At 35.7% G+C, this 16,133-nt stretch overlaps 1 protein-coding gene across 1 annotated transcript in view; it reads left to right on the forward strand.

The window, feature by feature from the left end:
- The first annotated feature begins 249 nt into the window (after positions 1-249).
- The window catches only part of RFX3 (regulatory factor X3), a 109,116-nt gene continuing 93,232 nt past the window's right edge, over positions 250-16,133 (forward strand). The window contains exon 1 of the mRNA XM_041426919.1: positions 250-372. The gene's annotated coding sequence lies outside the window, so the exon portion shown is untranslated. The remainder of the gene's footprint in view (positions 373-16,133) is intronic.

The following is a 16,133-nucleotide window of genomic DNA, read 5'->3' on the forward strand; positions in this document are numbered from 1 at the left end:
CGCCGGGGGGCCGGGAAAGCCGCCGCGCGCCAGCCGTTACCGCTGGCCCCGCCCCTTCCGGGGCGCTCGGCCGCGCCGCCGCCCCCGCCTCCCTCCGTCCGCCCGTCGGTCCCTCCCTCCCGCTCCCGCTCTCCTTTTGTGAGTTATAGCAACCGTTGCCTTGTGAGTCGAGCGCCATAGTCACCGTAGTCCTGGCGACTGTTACCCATCAACAACAGCCGCTCCGCTCCCGCTCCTGCTCCTCCTCCTCCTGCCGCTGCTCCGCACCCCCTGCCTCACCGTCACCCACCACAACAACAACAACAACAACCGCAGCCGCCGCCAGCAGCAGCAACGACAGCGGGAGCGCCGCCGCAGCCCGCCCCGGCACAGGTGAATGCGCTCGGCGGGCGCACCCCGGCCCTCCCTCCTCCTTCTCCGTGAGGCATCCGGGCCCGGGCTGCGCCCTCGGGCTGCGCCCGTGCTCGCGGGGCGGCGAGGGGACGCGGGGCTCCCCGCCGACCCCCCGCGGCCCTCCCGGAGCGCTCTGCGGCCGGGGGGAGAGGGGCGGCGGGCACAGACGGGGGTGTCGGGCGGGAAGCGGGGCCGGCCGCCGTGCAGGCCGGGCAGGAGGAAAGGCTGGGCGATGCCGGGGACGCAGGCACGCTGCGGGACCTCCAGGACAATCGCTGGGATGCGGTGGGTGTGCGTCTGAGTTGGGTCTCGTTTGTACGGGTCGGGAGATGGAGAAATCGGGGAACGCGCTGCGACCGCAGTCAAAGGTTAATGCCTTTAAACCTGAAGAAAGCCGTAGGGTTGGGAGGAAAGATGCAGCCGGGGACGGATCCTGTAGGACAGCAAGAGCAGGGGTTGATTTCCCCCTTTCACTTACAGGGGCCTTGTTCTGATTTGCTTTGACTACTAAATGTTGCAGGTTTTCGTGAATTTGCTATATCTTTTAATGATACTCTCGTGCTATTCATCATATCAGCTCCCTTTTTTTTGGTGCTTTCTCTGTGTAATTTTTTCTTTTATTCATAATTAATGTTGCAGTTTGTTTTCTTGCAAACTATATTTTCTTTGTATTGTGAAGTGGGATTTTGTTTAATACATACATAGAGTAGCAGGTTTTGGTTTTTTTCTTCCTTATTGCACTTCTTCTGCAGGGAATTGTTTTTAAATTATGCTTTCATACGGACAGTAGCATGGAACAGTGCATGTGTAGGTCTAGTTTATTGCACAGTGAGTTACGCTCATGTGGAGAGAATCCATTTGTTTCCTTAAACTCTCCACGCTGAAGGAAATTCAAGATACTGACTGTGGGTTTCAGCGCTAATCAGCAAAGAAAGGAGAAAAAAAACAGTATGAAGAAGAAGTCTGTGTGATTTTGTTAGTGGTACTGCTTTTCAAGAGTACTTTTGTGAAAGAGAGAAGGGGCAGCTATTTACCCCTCCAAAAGATGTAGGAGGACTCATGTTATTAATGAGTATGGTTTCCTTCTTATTTTTAATCCAAAATGCTTGCTTTCTTCATCCATTTTGTGATTGCTTATTAAGATCTAAAGATTTATGTTGTCACTGATGTCAAATCATACTTCATATACTTTTTGAATTCTTTGGATGAAATGAATTTTTGGCATCTTTTATGGCAATGAAATATTTAACATCTTAGAATTTCCATACCCACTTGCACTCTCCCCTTTGACTTGTCAAATCGTGTGTTGTTTTGGTAGACTTTATTCTTTCTGAAGTGGTGACTTATTTATTTCCTTATTTATTTAGTAATATAATTAGGAAAAAAATAATGCTCTTGTTTTTAATCTAAACCCCACGTTTAATTGTACATACACCTTTTCCATTTCTATATACTTAGATGTCCAGTGTAAGATACTGGATTTGTCTCGCATTGGAACTACCAATGAGTGTGACTGAGGCAATTTTTTCAAGCAGGTATTAACTACAAAATCTGCTAAGTGGTTACTACATTGTTTGATACTGATATTCCTTGAGGCAAGGCATATTGGATCCTTTTAAAAATGTGTTTTAATGTTTCATAGTTCACAAGAACTTAGAAAATAAATTATTTTAGATAATGACCAAAAGCCTCAACGTCATAATTTTTAAATTTTTTTTACTCCAAGCTGAAACCACTGTGTGTTAATTTTGTAGGCCCTGGTGTAAATAAGTTCTAAATACATTAAGAATTTTCAGTGTGCGTTCTAGTAGTGTATCAGTTATATGGCAAGTCTATGTCTTTATGAATTTGTTGTCAGTTTCTGTGATTTATTGGTTTTGAAATAATTCCTGGCATCTACTGTTGTTGAAAAGATTCAGTTCTGCACCATAGCTTTCATGAGTAGCCCTCTTAGAGCAGGACAGAATACTGCTCAGGACGGGATCATTGCTGGGTATTGAAATCTGTCTTTGAGGAACATGTATCCAGGCAGCTGGGTAGCAAAGGAAAGTGTGTGCCTGTGTGTGAGACAAAGTTTCTGTTCTAAGTCTGCCAGGTGATGTACACAGGTGTTTCTGAAAAAGTCATATTAAAAGCATGTTTTTGTCTAAAACCAAAGAACTTTATAGTACTACTATTTAGCTGCATTTTCCTTAGTCAATGACTACAATTTGGAAAATAATAAATCAGGTGTAATCACTGCTTTCAATATTATGGACTTCACTGAGAAAAGTATTTACTCTTTATTTTCTCTGAGATACTGCAGTGACCACAGATGAGATCTGCATTATGCATTCTGATTCTCTAATGCCCACGGGTAATGAAATAGTTGGTGTTTGTGATGCTAACCAATGTTTAAAAATGACATGGCTTGCGATATTTATTTATTTATTTATTTAAAATGCATAGGCTTTCATGACTTACAGAGTGTGACTCTCTAATTTTGTTTCAATGTAACCAAATAAAACAGTAAGGATCAGCTGCTCAATTGTGATACTAGTAAGCTAACATACATTGTGCTACTTTGGAGAAATCCTTTCAGTGAGGTAGTGTAGGTAAATGAAATGGGCATCAAAGATACTGTTAAAGGCTGTTAAAGATTTTAAAGTCATGGTGCTTTATTAGATAATTAGGTTCAGCTTTGTTAGCACTATCCCGTTTCTTGTTCCTCCCTGACAGGATATTATTAATCAAAAACTGCCTAGAGAAGTAAATGTTGCACTTTATTTCCATTTACTAAACTTTTGAGAAGTCCATCTGCTTTTGTTTGCTTCTCTTACTTGAAACGTGAGCCAGTGTCTAAAATGCAATAGTACTTTATCATTGTAGTTCCTTTTTAGTGTTGTACAAGTGTTTCTCATGTTCATGCTTTAATTTGAAGGGCTTTCTTCCCTCTGAAAATACTCTAGCTTAGTTGTATTTTTTACCTGCAGTCTTCAACAGCTTACCATCTGTAGGTATGTATCATGCAGAATGCTTAAAAAATTAATAGGCTTTAAAAATATATATGACTATTGAAATGGTTTTTAAAAAACATTGTCAGTTGGAAAGACATATGAATGCTCTACAATACAGAATAAAAAATAAGCTTTCAGTGGCAATGTAGTGTCCTTGTAGTTGGAGTTCCATTTGAAAATCAAGCTCCTTGTCAAATTTATGTAATAGAATACAAAAAGAAGAATGTTTTGAAATTATCAATGAAAATTTATTTTTTTTTCCCCAAGAATTAGGGCTGAGAATTTAATGAGGCTTTTAAAATGAATAACTATAGTTTAAGACCTTTTATTTCAATTAGCCATAAGTTTTTCATCTGTGTATTTTGCCTACAGTTGGTTGTCAATCAAAACAATACTTCTCTTTTCTCACAGCTAAGATTTTGATTTTTAGATTTGGCTAAATCTAGTTTGTTAGGGACAGATGGCTGATTTAAACAGGTGTCACTTTCATTTCTTGTGCCTTGTGTTGAAACTTCCAGAGGTTTACAAAAGAGCGTCCTAAAGCAGATGGTGATCTCCACTTCTGTGATTAAAAAAATGTACTTTTGTAGGAAATCATTTTCCTAGTGACTAAGTGTATTTTAAGAGTTTGATGTGTCATATTAGAGTTTATGCTTTAATCATTAAAATATCTTAGCAGAGTTTGAAATGTTTAATATAATACAATAATTTTAAAATTTCTTTTCTCATTGGACTTTTAAAGGAGATGTGAGTATTTTGGTGTGGAATTCAGCAGTTTGAGCGTGTGGATAGCTGTAGACCTAATAGTTGTTACTCTTGCAAGACCAAGAGCAGATATATTGTTTGGTGTAACATTTTGTTTCACTACCTTATCTTTTCTACTTAAAGATTATTTCTTTTTGGAATATTTTGTAATAAAAAAGAATTACTATTAAGAACACAGGATTAGTGTCAAACAAATGTTTAATTTTTTTTCTGGCACCTCGCTGTATTAGCATATCTGCAGGTTTCTTTTAAATTTTTTTATTCAGTAGTTATAATTTTCTCAATTATTAAATTGAAGTTAGTTTTCTAATAATTTTTTAATATTTTTATTTCTAAGGATTCATTTTTGCTTGTTTTTATGTTGACTTTTTTATCACAATGACTGGTGTTTATTGTTAGTTGTTTTCTTTTTCTAACAGATGCACCAGAGGGTGCTGTGCTATTTGAAATACAAAAAGGAGAGAAAATCCTAAAAGTTTGTTCATTGAAATGCATTGATAATGCATATGAGACTTGAATAAACATTACTGAAATTTTCACACATTTCTGTGCACTGCAATATAGCAAACTTGCTGTTTTGACAATATTATGTTAAAAATCATAGAGTAAATTGGCTGTTCTGGATCAGATTATGTCTGTGTATGTAGATTCACACAATTAAAATGCAGTTTCTGTTCATCAAAAGAAAACAAATATTTATATGTAAATTATGTCTGTTTCACATATAACTAAAACTATTTAAGGTCTATACTCATTGAAGTACTACATGAACACATGTGAGACGTGCATGCATTTTGGAGTGACCTTTATTGTATGTTATATTTTTCATTTATAAGTCTCTGTTCACATTTTATATAGCTAATTTGCTCATATGTGAACCCTTTTTAAAAAATGTATTGCTGTGTACAGAATTTTTTTCCTTTCTCACTGAAGCTCTTCCCAGATGAAACTGAGGGGTGTGTACTTATGAATTGCGAAAAGGACTAGATATTTTTCTCCATCAATCAGTAGTTCTGGGAAAGAAAGCCACCAACCCATCTGCCCCTCACACCCTCCCCCCCCCCCCCCCAAAAAAAAAAAAAACAAAAAAAACAACAACAACAAAAAAACCCAAAACAGAACTAAACCAAAAAACAAAAGAAGAAAGCAAACAAAAAAAAGAAAACAACAACAAAAAACCACACCAAAAAACCCTCCCAAACCAAGCCCCTGCCTCTACATATTTATAAGCACCACTAAGTTTCATTTTAAAAAATTCTCTATGGATATATGAACCTGTCAGATTAGAAATTAATTGTAGTAACTTCGGTAGTTTAGTCATATTTTTTTATTATACCCCATAAAATTAATAAGGCAATATTTTTTCCCTATGTATAGGTGTTAACGGTGTCGAGCTCAGTGTAATTTCCCTTTGGAAACATGCAAAAAGACACAGAGTGTATCTGGGGTAGTACACCTTGAATTGCTTCGTTTTGGACACTGTTGCAAACAATTTAGTTGTTCTACCAGTTCCACTATTCTAAGTTTTTTGGTTAGTTAGGAACTTCAGTTTTGGTGTCCTAAAATCAAGAGGTAGTGGATGGAATATATTGTAAATTCTATTTGATAAAGAAATTTCCCGTTTTACAATATAAATTTTAGTGAGACTTGGTAAGTTAATTTCTAGCAATTTAGACTTCCTCTTTGAGTATCTAATTTATTTCTAACCTGTCTTCTTTAAATTCTTGCATAACATTCATAGCAATGCTTTGAGAATCCCAAATATTGTATATGAATAACTGAATTGGAGTGTACTTGTAGCATTTATGACTTTATTCATTCATCAAAGAAAGGAAAGAGCAATTTAGCACTATTTTTAAAGGTCATTTCATTCACCCATAGACCCAGTTTGTTGAGTACATCTCAGCTTCGTAGACCATCAATGAGTAAACAATATATTTAGTTCTTTCATTTCTTCTTATTGAAGACTGATTTCAAATAAGTTTATAAGGCCTTTAAGGCAAGAACCATGTATTTAGATTTTGTTCAGGCTTTGGACTTCGTTCAGGCTGCTACTACAACTAATGACTCAAAGCCATGTTTGCTGTTTATCTACCAAGTGGATTCTCTCTTCTGTTTTACTTCCTCATAGTATTTAATCTAACTATGCCTTCTCTTACATACCACCTCAGGGATTTTTTCTAAACTCTGAAACTCAATGTAATTAAATCATGCAACCTTGCAAAGTAGAAATAGAAAGAGGCATGTCTGTTAAAAGGCGAAGTATGTCAGTTTGCAGGTGCCATTGACTCAGATTGTTCTACCTCAGTTCAAGAACTCAGAGGTGTTCTTGGGTTTTGTTCTTTTTTTTTGTCTGATTACTTTTTTTTGTGCTGTTAACTATACATCCTTTACAAGAAACTTTAAACGTGTAATAGGATTCTGTGACAGAGCTACGTAAAAGACAGTTATTAAGGTTATAGATAGCTATTTATTAAAAAAATACATTTTTGATTCCAGTGAGCCAGTTTATGTCTGCTGAATTTTCAGGTGATTCTTGAACACCTTTTGTCTGATTTTCTTCCCCCCTCCCCAAAAGTTCCTAAATCTGGGGCAGGAAGAAGGGAGAGCAGTCTTGCTTATGTATCTCTCTTAATCTGACAATGATATTGGATGTTTATTGAATTTCTGAAGTTTCCTTTCTAGTGGATTAGATGACTAGGACTGTCAATTTGTACTATTGTCTTTTGGTGTGATCTGTTGCAGATTATTCACAAAGCATTTTGAAATGTTGCTGTTGTACTGTGTGGCATCATCTTAACAAAATTAGTCTTATCACCTGAGCTTTTTCTTCCTTGCATTGTGGTAGCATTCTGCTCTGCAAAGAGCTGGGACTCTGGGACAAAGAGCTGGAAATTGACAGTGAAACTAAGAGTTGAATGGTAAAAAGTAACTAGCATTATCTAAAGAGGACTTAATCTTTTCATTATTGCTAGTGGGAAAGCAAAAAAAACCCAAAATAGCTGTAGTTCTCCTGCCATTGGAAGCAGTGGTCAGTGTCAGGATTTCTGTCTTATATTAAATGTCTCATAAGTTTAAAGACTTATTTTCTATTTAACTGCTGCAAAAAGTATTAAAAATTCTCCGTGTAGAGTCCTAAGTGTTTTGTTATCCCAGTAAGGTGTCTGCTGTATTCTTACCTCTTTATTGTTCTGTAATACAATACAGATACAATAGAGTTACAGATTTAATGAAGCAAGAATGTTTACTACCTTCTGGTTTTGCTGATGAGATGCACATTGTAGTTCTTCCATTGGGAAGGACATGTGGCTATACACAAAGGACTGTTAATTTGTCTTTCTAGTTAATATTTTATATATTGTGTTTATTACTGGAAGTCAGTGTTAATTACTTTGTATCTCAGAGAATTTATAAGATACAATAAAGAATTAACCTTTCCTTAATTAAAATCCCAGTCTTCCTTTTCAACGTTTTTAGGAAAAATAGTTGTTCTATAATTGCCATTTAAAAATGGAATTTTCTCAAAATTTCTGATTGAAAAATCTGGAATAATATAATGATCATCTGATATGCATTTTACAGTTAAGTTATAGAAATGTGTTGTTTAAATATATGTAGTTCAAGAGACTATTACAGTCACTTATAAAATGCATGACTTATGAAAACTATTTAGATTATTTCTGTAGGAAAGTCCAGCTGTTTTCAAAGTTACATTAGCCTTGGATAGTGAGGAGCAGCTGAGCTACCTGTATAGTAGCTGATTTATCAAATCGACTGTTAGCTATGAGGTGAGTTGACACACTGTGGTAGCTAAGATCATATCTACATTTAGCATTTAGGTCACTCCTATTTTGTTTTGTCCACTCTGTGTTAAATCAATTCAACTGAATTGCAGTTTGCAGAGGAGTTGATAAATAACTCTTCCATATTCATTGTATTGTTTTCCTGTCCGATTTAGTAAATGGAAAAATGTAGAATCCAGGGTGTTTCTAATTCCTAAGAGTTGAAACTGTGTAATATTAATAGCAATTCCCTGTAACTTCTAGGAAGTTTATTGTTGGATTTTCTGAAAAGCATGGAAGCTCTTCCATGAGCTATATCATCATTACAGTTCTTTTAAAGAGTAGAACATGCTTAGTGTTAAACCATAGATTTAATGTAATTTAATATTATTATTATTTAATAATAAGTGGAAGTAAGTAAGACAGAAATATAACTTCATTCCCTTATTTTTTGGAAATATTTTTGAGCTGCAAGTCTGGATTTTGAAGTGAGGCAAGAGTGAAGTGAGGCAATTAAAATGAAAATGCAGCTCTTCATTGTTTCTTTCCAAGTGCCTTCTGATGGAAGGTTGTCCTGACTTGCTCTGGCTTTCTCCAACTTTGAAACTCCTTTCTAGTGTAAGGAGCACAGTCCTGAGGGGGTATGCATGGTAGTGAGCGAGTAAATGTATGGAGTTTTAGTATGCTGGGTCTGTAGTGGTGTGAAGATGAGATAGGCTTAGGGTTTTGCAAACCTCAGGCTAGTTCACAGAATTTAGGTTTTGTGTCTAAAGTACCCTTTGCTAGCAAACTTATGTCATGCTGCAGAAAGGTTTATTTGCACTAAACTCAGAATTAGAGATGGTCCTACAAAGCAATAGCATAATTTATCATGTAAGTAATGATTCTGTCTTATGAAAAAGACCTTCCAGTATTTTAAAAGTTCTGAGTTTACATTGATTTAGTTGTATCTGTTTGGTGTACTGGTTTTTTACTGTTGTTGTTTCAGGTCATTCAGATGGTCAGTTGTCAAACACTGTAACCTTATGAACTTGGTCTGGGATATAAGATTTTATGTTACTATTTTATATCCATACTTCCTGTGGAGGCATATTTAAATTTCCGATATTAAAATTTCCTGCCATGATCTTGATATAGGCCACTGAATCAATTTTTCTATCCTTAATAGGGCTTGAAGGTCTTCAGTATCTTCACTCCTTGGCCTACTTTAGTATTTATTTCTCCTTATTGAATTCTGAAGAAACTGACATTTCTTGAATTCAGGGAAGAGCTGAACACAAGATCGTGATTTCAGTGCAGTGACCAACATTCATGGCCTGATGAAGATGGATTCTTCATGCAGTCTCAAATCACCAGTTAAAAGTTTGTTTGTCACAAACATATTTCAGGCAACTGAGATGAAGAAAAGTTTTAGGATTACTTTGTGAAAGATTGCCATATAAGGGCACCCACTGCTTGATTTCAGGATGGAATACTAGATTATTTGGCTAATACTTGTAACAACTCAGTGCTTTAAATCTCAGAAGCTTTTAATGGCTTGAGTTCTCAACACAGATGTAAGTTTGAGATATTCAGAAATTCTTGTGACAGCACAGTTGTATTTTCTGTTACATGCTATGATCCAAGGATGGTAACTCTTCAGGCACAGCTGAATTTCTTGAAAGCTCAACATCAACAGACTGACCATCTGTAGCCTACTGAGAAAAGGGTTAAACTGGGGCCAGTAGTTTATTTTTTTTCCCGTAGTTAAAAATAATGAATATTTTGAAAAACTATGAGCATTTTCTTCCCATATTTTATAAAATGGGGAAAGATACAATGTCCAAGTCAGAAAAACAGGTGTATCTGGCTGATAGGAAAATGGAAGTTATGTTTTTGTCGTCTGTGATATAGAAACCTGTGTATGTGTGTTTAATTTTTGATCAGAAATGCTTTAGTACTTGTCCCAGAGTTTGTAGTATAAGAATGGGAAAGTAATAGGTTTTGGCCATTAAAAACGGCTTGAAGATGTAATTGTGTGTTAACAGTGGGAATTGAGATGTTGATTCATAATGTGTTATGTTGTCTAATAAAATTACAGGTGTCATCTCCATAAAACAAACTGCGTGGTCACAAATAGAACTTTGTTTTATAGCTATGCTTCTGACCTTCCATTGATCTGTTCTCTTTGACTAATATTTAGATTTCATTTTTAAAAATAAGTTCATTCCACATGAAGTACTTTTGTCTTCCATAGACTGATTCAAAAGCATTTTATGTGCTCTAATTACAGGATTTAACTTGTTAATATGGAAATGGTTGCGTTTACCATAATGATGCCAGAATGATTTTTGCTTTCTTGTTTCCTTCTTATATATATTTTTTACTACATTTAGACTGTTCTTGTATATAGCTCCTAGCTAGCTCCAGTACTTTTCTCTACCCTGATAGGCAGAAAGACAAAACACCTTCCAGAAGCTCCAAGCCCCAAGGGTCCAAGGCCCTCATCTTGGCTTCTCTTTGGGAACCAAGGTTCAAACCAGCTCTTGGAGACACATTTTCATAAATAAAGTTTAGCTTCTATCTAAGCTGGGGGGGCGGAAGTCAGGAAAGGGAAGAACCAGGGGGAATTACCTCATCACTTGTGCTTCTAATTAGGGATTCTTTTCAATTATGCTAATTTGCTAAACTTACAAAACTGTATTCACCCTGTGCAGGATGGGCATTTTTACGTACCTGCCCCCTGCAGGTCTCCAGTAAAGACCAACCTTTATATTACATCCTGTACTAATATTGTCTCGAAAGTGTATTGCTCATTTCTAGATCTTTAAGTCATCAATAAAACCAAAGGAACAGGAGATGCTTAAGGTACTCAGTGCAGTATGATGTGCAGTTGCTGTTGGTTTGGTTGATTGTTTGGGGTTTTGTACTTAGTTTTTTGTTTGGAGTTTTCTTCCTTGAAGAGTGAAAGAAACATGGAAGATAGTTTCATAGGAATAAGAATCATCTAGCAAGACATTTTATTTTACTCCAGGTGGTTCAGCTTGTCAAGTGGAGTTACTTGTATTAGGGCAAATGGTAAAACTGGTGGTTTTCACATCACTTGCTGGTATGTCATTTCGGTATTGAGCATATTGTCTCAAATATGCTAGCTATCCTTCACAGGGTATTAGAATGCTTATCTTTTCTTATAGCAAACATACAGATTACCTATTATAAACACAGGTGTCTTAGTGAAATCTAGAAGAGAAGTGGTCACTGAAAAAAATACTCTTTTAACCTACTTCTACAAGAATCTTCTGGCCAAAAGGGAGAGAAATGCCAGTCCTGTGAAGCTCTCTAGGGCTTCACAGACCTGTAGCTGCAGACTGCAGGCTGGGAACGGAGTGGCTGAGACTACAGGCTGGATGAGACCCCAAGGTCCATGGCTGTCAGGTAGCTGAACATGTGCAAGCAGTGTGCCTTGCTGTAGGGAAGATCAAAAATGTCTCTTGGGCTGTATGAACACAGGTATAGGCAGGAAATTGAGAGAAATGTTTATCCACGTCTCTTCTGTGTTTATTATACAACATTCACATGCATTTCTGCTTTTACTGTCACTCTTCTACAGTTGTGGGAAAGACGTTGGTTGGACTAAGTTCAGCAAAGGGCCACTAAGATGATCAGGAACTAGACTGCACGTCTATGAATAGGCACTGATGGACTTGTTCAGTCTAGAGAAGAGAGAGTTACAGGGATCCCATCAGCAGCCTTCCCTGGAAGTGCACTTCCTATGGAAGTGCGTGGTGAAAGGATAGGAGACAGTCACAAGAGGTTTAGATTGGATGCTAGGAGACCCTTTTTCCCCATGAGGACAACCCAACAAAGCACTTTAGACCAAGTGAGGTTTTGCCATTTCTATCTTGGGAGATTATCAGCCTCTGACTGGATGAAGTTTTGGGTTGCTGGTCTAATGCCAAATCTGAACCTGCTTTGGGAGGGAAGTTGGGCTTGGCAGCTGCCGATATCTATGGCAGCCCAAGCTATACTATAATTTTACTTGGGATTTTTGCTCTACAGCCAAAGTTCCTAGATGTGATCTAGTTTGCCTTCTAGTCTTGTTGGCCAGTTCAGTTTCCTAGGACTGCATTTAAAACCTCACATCCGAAGTAGAATTGGAGGGATAGAGCTAGAGTCACAAAGAAGTCCTCTTGACATATATTATAAAGACCTGGATTGGGTGCCCAGGAAATATCTCTCTAACAAGACAACTCTTGGGTTCCTTTTTTTCTTCAGTGTATTACATTTCTGTTATTTTGGTCCAACACTTCATTCTATGGATTTTGCAAACTTAGGTCTGGACACAGACTAACATTTATTTCCTCACATTTATCCTTGAGACTTTTCATTGGAGTTCTGCAGAGGCAAAAAAAAAAAAAAAAAAAAAAAAAAAAAAAAAAAAAAAAAAAAAGCAGTAGCAGGAAACCAAAATATTTTAGGTCTCTTGAGGAAAAGACAATGATGAGAAAAGGGTTTTATGAAAGAAGGAGGGACCTTGGTTGAATACCTGGCAAAACCAAACCCCAGTTGCTGATTTCTGTGGACATTTATTTGTGTGTATTTATCAAAGTCTTAATTTGCAGTTTTTAGTTCTTTTGTTGGAGCAAGAGAGAAGAATAAACTAAAAGAGGAAGAACTGCAAATGACATTTTTATTGGAAATTATTCAGAATTTTAAAATAAACTGGATAATTTCCTTTCTTTGTTGAAACAAGTTCAGGGGTGTTGATGAAACATTCTATATTTGGCTTACTGCCTGGTGATTTGTAAGTGATGTTCAATGTACATAACAGCCAGCAATCTGAAGAGGGTATCAATCTTTTTTGTAATGAGGGTATCTGAAATATTTTCCTGTAGCTTGACTATACCTCTGTTCACTTTGAAAAGAACTGGACTGTGTCCAAAAAAAAAAAAGGATTTCAGAAGCAAGCACGATTATTTTTGAGTACATGTAAAGAGATGTTTGTTTTTAAAAAAATGTTTGCTTTATCATATATCTACAGATATAAAATTAATAGCAATGATAAAGATCAAGAGTAAGGATCTAAGGAAGTAAGTATTGCAGTAACTATTATAGGTGAAATCAGAAAAAATAGGTTTATAATGCTTCTGTTGACTGAAGTGGTTCTTGTTGGGGGTCTTTTTGTTGTTTTGGCTGGAGTTTATTATGATGGGACATTCAGATCCATAGCAAAATCAATGTACTTTGATTCCTCTTACTCTTATTTAGCACTGCTTGAGGGATAAGTAAAAACATATGTATACATTACTAATTATGATAAATGTAGTCTTGATAATTATGGCAGTATTAGAAAGTAATCCCTTTTTTTAAATGGAGATGTTTCATATCAGCTAATAAGCTGAGTTGAATGGAATGATTAAGGCTGGGATAAGCAAATACATTATTTATGATGTGGTTTTATTTTATTCATAATTTGTTAAATTTGCCTATGTCAAATTTGAGAATTTAAGTTAAAGAGGGATGTAGGATTTCTGTAAAGTGTTTCCAGTGAATTTTTTCCAAGGAAAAAATAATTTTTCTGATTGAATAAAGTACTTGAATGTACAGTGAAACTCAGAGTGCCCTAAATGATCTAACACTATGACACAGTCAGTTCCTTTTTCAAGTACCTCTATTCTAATGTGCTAATATTTTAGAATGTTCCTGTCAAGTCCTGCCTGACTTTTCAAAGTCAGTGACTAAAATGAATATCAAGAAATTCAAGTAGTAGAAATTCTGGTGGGCAAGACAAGGAGCTGCAATAAGGAAAACAAGTGAAGTAAACATATCTCAAAATTTATATAGTTAGTGTTCAGTGTTGTTGTTGTACGTGTTGTAGTTTAGGTTTCTGTATTTCCATATTATAAATGAGACAGCTAATGATATCTGTTTGATATTATTTTTACCGTTACTTGGCAATTATGGAAGAACAATGAAATGGTATGTTATATAGTCGTATGTCTTTATCTTAAAACTTAGAAATCAAATTCAGTTTCTGCTGTTCAGACATAAATCCTGCATAAATATTGTGGCTGAATGTTCTTTATATTTGAATTGTTTTTTTATTCTCTATAGGTGCAGTAGGCTGGAGGCAAATAAAAAAAAGTTACCAAATAATTACAAAAATCAGTTACCATTACCTTTTCTCAAACCATCTTTTGAATGTAATATTACTTATAAGTTTAAGTAATAGCATCAAGCATCAAGCTTTTTGTCAGATTATATGAAAATTTCCATTAGGAATGTTTTGTAACATTAGAAGTCAGAAAACTAATAAACAAATATGCTTTTGATCAAATTGTGCAATTCTTAATATTCAATTTGTATTATAAGTACAATTACTGTAAAAATAGAGATTAGTTAAGTACTCACTGTTGTACAGTACCAGTCATTGCCATTGTCATTGATTAATGACGTTCTTTCCTCTTTTTTAAAATTATTAATTAATTTCCCTTAAATTTTTACTTTTTTTTTTTTTTTTAATTTTTATTTCTGTATGCTGGTATGCCTTTCATTATTCTTTACTTCACTTGAATTTTACATTGTACCTAATTTTTTTTAACTCAGTGTTTTTGATTTGAGGGCAAAAAAGCCATGCTAGGTAAACCTAGCTAATAAGAATCCTTACGTGTATTTTCATTCTACAGTTTCATGTTTTCAAATGCTTTCTTCAGTCAATCTTAGCTAAGAGCTTAGAGAACTGTTTGTTTGAGAGAAAAGTAGTGGTGAGTAAAAAGGATTTAATAATTTTAGGATATTGTTTATAAATAAATGCCTGTAGGCTGAAAATATAAGTTGAAATGGTTTGTTCTAAGTCACACATGGAATAAAAATAAAAGATTGGTATCTATCCAGGAAATGCAAGCTGTGGCTTGTTAAATCACTGTCTTTTCAGGTGCTCAGTACTTTTAGGTTGGAAAAGCAGAACAGAATGTGCTGTGGAACTGAGTGTCTTTTACAGTGAGGTCAACAAAAAGCCATGGGGGAAGGTTTTTTAATGTTTGGCTTACAGGAATTTTTTTTTGTATGATTTGTATGTATTTTAAATGTTAAAATAGAGTTAATTTCATGTGACATCAAAATCAACACCAGTAGTAACAGTGTCTTGTGAATAAATACCTGCTTGTGAAAGCTAATGTGTTGGGAAAGGTCACACAGGAAGGCAAACAAAGTTATAATTAATATCTTAAATAATGTTGTCAAATGTGATAGTAAATTTCAAGCATGTTTGGTAAAATAGTATTTTTGTAGTGAGAGGCTTTTTTGTTGTTGCTTTCAGCATAATGCATTTCTTGTATATTTCCTGTAAAATTGCTGCTGCTGAATTTGCTCTTAAATTGAGTATAAATTCCTTAAATAATAAAAGAAAGAACATGGTAAACATAGTGAAATATTGGTTGCCTTCTTACAGTTACAATACTTCAAATACATGGTTACAAAGCTAAGTAGATTTCTAAAGAGATATTTAAAATTCAGATGGTAGGGCAGGGTAAAGGATATCTTTAGGACATAAAGCAGTATTTTATAACAAGACAGCCTTCTTTAAATGAATTTCTAAATTTCTAAGTTTGTAAATGTTCCTTTCTCTCTCTTTCTTTCAAATAAAGTATATGCCAGTCTTGAGGTTTTTTTTATGTGAGCATTTTTTCCTTCTTTTGCCTTTATAATATAGTTCTTTTTTTAATGCTTTATTATATCATCATTGGTGACAGTAATATCTGCTTACATATATTTTGCAATTCCAATTATTTTTTCAGTACTTTTGTGGCACTCACCTTTAGTTATTAAGCTCTGTGGTTCAGTATCCACAGTTTGGCTGTTTGGTTTTTTCACCTTTTGTTGTTGGATGCCTGGCTTGGATGTGGTTTAATATTTAACAGTTTACCTGAGATAGTGGGGTGTGACTAGTCTGGTAAGCATCACGCTGTGCTGACATGATTGTAGGGATTGCCTAAGGTGCCGAGATTGGCTTTCAGGGACTGCCTGATTTTTTATTTACCAGCAGCCACTTTGCTTTCATGTTTGCTAATCTCTAGCTTTCTCTCAGGGTGCTTTAGCCTGCTTCATGGCAATGTATACGGAATTGATACTTAAAAATATATTTGGAAGAACATTCTTTTAGTCAGTTTGATGTAATTGGAAGTAATTTGAATTGAGAAATTCAGAATCTGTTTCTTTT

This window comes from Onychostruthus taczanowskii, unplaced genomic scaffold (genome assembly GCF_017590055.1).
Source record: "Onychostruthus taczanowskii isolate IOZ18803 unplaced genomic scaffold, ASM1759005v1 scaffold96, whole genome shotgun sequence".
NCBI lineage: Eukaryota > Metazoa > Chordata > Aves > Passeriformes > Passeridae > Onychostruthus > Onychostruthus taczanowskii.